Source organism: Macadamia integrifolia, chromosome 8 (genome assembly GCF_013358625.1).
Source record: "Macadamia integrifolia cultivar HAES 741 chromosome 8, SCU_Mint_v3, whole genome shotgun sequence".
NCBI lineage: Eukaryota > Viridiplantae > Streptophyta > Magnoliopsida > Proteales > Proteaceae > Macadamia > Macadamia integrifolia.
In genome coordinates this window covers 32,853,518-32,860,606 of record NC_056564.1, presented here as the reverse complement: position 1 = coordinate 32,860,606, position 7,089 = coordinate 32,853,518, and positions in this window count along the sequence as shown.

Genomic DNA, 7,089 nt, shown 5'->3' with positions numbered 1-7,089 from the left:
TCTTTCCATTTATTACCCCGTACGTTTGGTGAGAAAAGTAAGGAGGAGAGAGAAAAGAAAGGGAAGAAGAAAGGAAGAGGAAGAAAGGGAGGATTTCAGTGGCGCCGAAGCTCGATCTTGCCATTCCGGTGCCGGGAGAGTAATCTTCAACTCGAGATCTACAGTTGGAGGTAAGAAAGGTTGAGTTTTATGAACATTCACCATACCCACGCTTTAAACCCTTGATTCGAGTATGGTTTCTCAAGATCTTGTAAACACCCTTTGAAATGACGAATCTAAGGTTTAATAGATGATTTATGTGTTGATCTTGAAGGATTTGAAGAGATATTGACAAGGTAGAAGGAGCATTGTGAGTTGGAAGTGTTTTTGAAGGGTTTGAAGTCATTCTTGAGCAAAGAAGGTAAGATGGTTCCCCTCACTTGAATCTAACTTAAATCTAAGCTAGAACCATCCTATAGGACTCTAAAGGTGTGAAGAATGGGTTGAGAGAAGCCCTATTTGGGTCCCCAAGGAATGGAGGAAGTTGAGAAGAAACTGGGGTTTTTTCCGCCAAAACCGGCGGGTAGGACCGGTGGGTAGACAACCCACCTGAGACACCCACCTGAGAGGACCAGGGGGGTTCTGGCCAAACCGGCGGGTAGGACCGGCGGGTCCATACCCGCCGGTCCCAAACCGGCGGGTAGGACCGGTGGGTAGACAACCCACCTGAGACACCCACCTGAGTGGCCAGAATGTGATTCTTAGGTCCGATCGAGCCCAAATCGGACGTGGGACCTTCTTTCGACGTTCTAAACACGATTTTGACGTCGGATTTCATTAATTTTGATTCTAAAATGGTGAAGTACTAACCCCGCTCAATTTTGTTAGGTTCACCAAAGCCTTCCCGATTCGCTCCGGATCTCACCCGTACCGAGCGGGACTCCTTATACGCTACAAGTAAGTGGAGAGAGGACGTTTGGCCTTGCTTCAAGGCATTTGTTTGGCATTCATATAACTATATCTAATTTAGTCATGTCATCATGAATATGCAGTATAGATTAGTCATTCCACTCATTGATGTGCATATATGCTATGTTTACTTTCGATTGCAAATTAAATGAGATGTTATATGTTGAATGTGGACATCATGTTGCATAATGCCTTGATAGATTAGATGCCGTGGTCGGCTTGGAAACGAATGCATTGGTGGCCCGTGGTATGGGACACGGTGGCACTATGCAGTCGTACTGCATATAGGAGCATGCGGTATTAGGATTCTCACCATCCCGTGCTACGACCCTTCCCAACAGGGGTTGAGGTGTTGGGTTGCCATTTGGGGGGAAGCAGGGGTCGCGGTTGTCGGACACTGTGGCGGTTAGGCATTACGCCCGGCGAGTCGTGTAGGACAGCCGGCAACCCCGGTGGTATTTCAAAAGGGCCAATCGTACTGCTTTTAAATTGCTGGAGTCAGCACTTTTATTTCATTTATTTACATTTCTGTTGAGAGCCGGTGGATGGCATTGTCTTTATTTTTCCGAGTACTCACGGTGGGCCTTCTCCAACAGCCCTATGGGCGTATCGCGGGAGGGAGTTCGCGGCTCGTACCCGGAGTAAACGCGCACTGTGGTTGTAGTAGCACTAAAACCAAAGACTTAGTAATGTTGTTTAGGTGTATGTGATTTAAAATGACTTGCATGGCATGTAGTGCATATGATGTGTTGTGATGTGTGGACTGTTGTGTGTGGTCCACCTCTCTACTTACTGAGCTAGTGAGCTCATTCCACGTGTGCACCCTTTTTCTTTAGATGATTTTGCAGGTCATTCATCTGAGGAGCTTAGGGTGGGTCCCGCAGTCGAGTTTCCTGAAGAGGACTGGTGGACCCCTGATGAGTTTGAGCACGGCGTAGACTGCGCGTGTGAGAGCTGTGCTGCAGGACAGCAGTTCTGAGGCCGAGCTGAGCTCCAGCCTTGAGACCGAGCCGAGCTGTGTACTCTGATGATTTTGATAAATTCATGTATATATACTTGATATTTGAACTTCATTCTTTTTGTGTATATATCATGCCTTCGGGCCCAAATGTATATAATTATGGTATTATCATTTGGGTATCGAGTATATGGGAATTATTTACAGGTAAAACTTAGTCTTCCGCTGATCTGATGAATTGATGTTAGTGTATGTATGCTGTGGTGGAATACAGTATCTGATGATCCTGGCAGGTTTGGGTTAACCGGTGTTAACTCGGTCACCGCTCCGGTTCAGGGTGAACGGGGTGTGACATATACCCTTGTAGGGACAACCTTGCATCATGTTTTTTCATAAATATGGAGTATTTCAAAATATTTAAAAAATAATAAATAGTACATACAAGAATTTCTCATAATATTTGGTGAATAATAGTTGCAGAACTTAACGAGTTGTATTATTTTCAACTCTTCTCTCGTACCTTTTTCTTTTTGTTTGTGTGTGTCATCTTTCGTATATGTATTGTTCACAAGGATGGAGTATACTCAAAAGTATAGAAAAAGTCTATCTAATAATTTTCTATTCTATTAATGTTATCGGCCCTATATGAACATTGAAGTTCTCTTTCCCAAATTTATATTTATGCTTTTTTTTCCTTGTATTCATTATGTATTTTATGTGCAAATTTATACTAGATATAGATTGAGTGCCAGTCCATTAATCCTCTCTTCAAAATTAATAGGCATATTTTTCATCTTATTTTATGATTTTTATTATTTTCTGATTGATAATTTATTGGTAATTAAATATGATAATAATAAAAAAGGATATTTAAAAAATATTTAAGATAATATTTAAAAAATTAATATAAAATTAGTATAAGAAAAATTGAACTAGAAGAGGATGATCTTGATACCACTACCAAGAGTCATATTTTATGGAAACGTATAACTGAATGGATACTCTTTAATTTCCTCTTCCTTGAGCCTTGAACCTCCATCAATGAAACATGGATACGAACTTTTGAGAGCCTAATTTCATTGTACAAAATGTGCACGTTGTATTTGCGCTAAGCTATCGACACATGCCTTAGCTCTTTGTTATTTAAAGTGCCTTGAGGGACATTTTTGAAAGCTAAAAAAGGTTTGTGTTAAGTGAAGAGCAATTGAGCATACCAAAGCGCAATTTCTCTCTCACATGAATTATTTTATTATTTTTTCTCCTTACTCTAAATATGTGAATCCCATTTGGATGATATATTTCAGGACACCTATTATGTGGCATGCAGAGTTAGGGGTGTCAATTCGTGGCCCAACCCGACGAAACCGACTGGAACCGACCTTTTATAGCTTGGCCCGACCCGGCCCGTTTATTAAACATGTCGGGCTCAAGCCCGACATGTTTAATAAACGGTCGGTCTCAGTCCTGATACTTGGACTGTCAGGCACCCGACCAAGACCGAAAAATTAATACCCGATCGAGACCGGTCTATTTTGCACCGGCCTGGCCCGGCCCGGTTGTAAGATACCTATTTTACCCGACCGAGAGTATGTCATGTTGGCGGTCGACCGGTGACTGCCTGGAAGTGCCCCAACGGCTATATTTTGCCTCAACGGCTCTTGGCAGTCGACGGGCTACGATGGCGGTCGACCGATGGTCCCAGAATACGTCCGTTAGAGCCTGATTTCTTGCCTAAAATGCTTCTCTAAGTTCACCTATAAATACCCAAACCGCTCTTAATTAAATAATCATTAAGAAAGAGCTTTAGGAGCTTGTTGGATCAATGCTTTGGATTTTTTGTAATGTTTTTAAATATGTGACTTGGAAGAGAGTAGGTTCCTTGGATCAATCAATACATTTATTGAGATCCATTTGTAGTTATGGGCAATCCCACATGAGAGCATTCTCATTGCATTTTCATCCAATCATCTCTTTCCTTAAAATTTTATTTTACGAAATTAACCATGTTACTGTACATAGCATGGATTATGAAATGTCCAACCAGTTTAAAACAAATAAAAGAATAGCCACAACCAGATTTAGACAATGAAAAATAGGAAACCAAACCCCACTGTCCGTCACGGCGTCGTTGCTCAATAATATTAAAGAAGACCCGTTTAAAAACCGGTTACGTCCGTTTAACATTAAATATGTCCGTGACCCAGTTAAGGCCGGACTAAAACCCGATTAAGGCTTGATTTTAATAGCCCGATTATAATCCGAGACCGACCGATCGAATATAAAGTGTACCATGCCCTCATTAACTAAGCCCGATTAAGCCCGATCGAAATCGGACCAACTCGACCGGTTGACACCCCTATGCAGAGTCCTAGTATTCGTTATCAAAAAAAAAAGATCACTACTAGTATGGGAAACCCTCTCCCACACTATTATCAAAAATATTTATGAAATATGTATAGTTGAATTGAATAGCTGCTCTCCTTTCACTCTTATTGATCCTCATCTAGGAAAAATATTGCTACAAACTTTATGACTCCATCCTTGATGAATTGATCATACCTATCCTTCGAGTTTGAATTCTCTCCCTTCTCTCTCTCTCTCTCTCTCTCTCTCTCTCTCATAAGTTTCGATTACTAAACTCTTTCTTTTTCTTCTTCTTTTTTTTTTTTTTAATAGGTGTGGAAGAGAATGTAAAGTCTGTAACTAAATATTGACTTCATGGCCTTCGACTCAAACGTGTTTTCTAAAATATAATTGTTGCACAAATAGTTGTTGCCTTGCCAGTGGAGTGAAGATTCGCAAAAGGTCATGGGTTTAACTACCTTATTTTCATTCTGTGTTTTAAAATACCCTTAAACCATATGAGTACTGACACAGCTCAATGCATGATAAAGGTATAGGATTGTGAGTTATTTTTTTATTACAAGCCCAATTATGAATTGTTTTCTTGGTAGCATATACTAGGCCCCCCGCGTTTTGTAATTTTCGATAGATTAATTGGAAGGGATGAAAGAGGGAAAGGATCCCCAGCTGGAAGAGAATAGACAACCCCTTGCATCACTATCGCTGGTGTAGTGGTCAAGATGGCAGCATCAATTTGATAGTTAGGTCAGCTGATCTTTCACATGTATTGATAAGCTTTCATTCTTTCTTTATATTAAGTGGACAGCATGATAAGGTGCTGTGATATGAGTTAATTTTATTTAATCACAATGACTTGGACTTCTCTGATCATGATTTGTTTTCTTGGCAGCATAGTTTGATAGTTACGTTGTCTTATCTTTCTTTATTTCTTTCTTTATCTGAAATGGAAAGCACGGTAGGTAAGTACACTGAATCAACATTAATGGGTTAGCCCCACCACGATCTGTGATTCACATGCCGCAATTTGATGGGCCCTAATATCTTATCGGTATACTCAAGGTGGGTGGTGGGTGGTGGGTGGTGGGCTGGTGGGCTGGTGGTGCCGTACAAAAAGGGCTTCAATTGTTTGGGTTTTAAAAAAATAGTATTGAAATAGTTTACATCATATATGCTCCAGACGATGCCTGGATTATCAGACAATAGAAAGAAAGGTGGTTTAAAGGAAGAACGAAGAACTTTCCCAAAATGTCAGAGGACAGTTTTTTTTTTTTTTTCTTTTACTCTGAATAATTGTTGGAAAACCAGGTTTTTTGATCGGACTCGTCCGTCAAAAACCTAATGAGTTGACCTAGTTAAACCCAATCAAGCCGAGTCTTGTTTTTTTTGTATTATATATATTTAAATATAATAAATATGTAAATAAATCATAAAAAATACAGAAAATAAAAAATATAGGAAAATAGAAAAAATCACATATCAATAATTTGAGGGTTGTAGGCAAGAGTCTCTCTTAGTTAGAACATTAGGTTAGGGTTAAGGATTAGAAATATAAATAATATAATCCAACAATTCAACCTCTAATAAAATAAGAACTTTGGATTTAGCCATACCAGAAGTTTCTTGGGTCCCAAGTTCCTTTTGGTAAAAAAAAAAGAGTAGGAGAAATTACTAAGGAGTCTTGGGATTTGGGATTGTAAAGAGATTTGATTTGATATATATATATATATATATTTAAGTGCCTTTTGATATAATAACCAGATTCGGTGGGTTTTTCAAGAATCGGCCAAAAGACCGAGTTAATGTAGAATTGTCTTGACTCGTTTCAAGTTTTTTTTTTAAACATAGGGTGAGTCTTCATGACTCTTGACCAGGAATCTCAAATTTTAGCTCGACTCGGGCGAGTCTTCCCTATCGAAACTTGGTTTTCCAACTATGCTGAATATATGGGCTTCATAAAAATAATATATTTTCAAAACATCCATTGGTGTAGCATGCAGATTTTTCCCACACTAGCAACTTGAGGAATCCAGAAAGGTTGGAACCCTAAAAAAAAAAAAAATAAATAAATATTATTATATGATATTTCATGGTAAAATGTTGCTCATTTTTTGTACTTAATTGTAAGAATATTTCCATCATTTGGAGTAGAGTTTAGGGAATAGATTGGTCTGGAGAGGGATCTTTTGTTTATTACGCGTTAATAGTTATATGGATAAGTGAACACTAAAAATCTCTCATTAACATGTGAAGTTTCAGCTAAATCGAAGTTCATCAAGTGTCAAAATAAAGCATTTAATACCAGTGGATATGCATTGACATATATGGAGGTGTATGCAATACATTTGACTATATTTGATTGAATTTGAAAATAAAATTAATTGTTCATGAGCCCGAACCATTTGCACATTGCGCTTATTATTTATTATTTATGACACTTGTTCAACAGCCACCGATTCCTATTTAAAGCATATAAAAATGTAATTACGGAAGCATGCCTCATCACCTAACCCAATGTAAAATGTGCCCGCACATGTACATATATACATGCACTACATGAAGGTTATCCGGCAAAAGGAAGGTCACCCATAAAATATGTTTTTTTTTTTTTTGGGTCAAGATCACCCATAAAATCATAAACCCTTTTTTGGTGGAGGTGTTCATGTTCCAAGGGAGAAGTTTCCCTAAGCGCCGTTTTTTAGAGGGAAGTTTCACTAACTGAGAATCTCTGTTAGTGGGGTGAGACACAGAATAGAAAAGTATTGAATAGTTATTGATCATCTCCATTTCTAATTGTTTGAAAAAATTTTAGGGATCAAAAT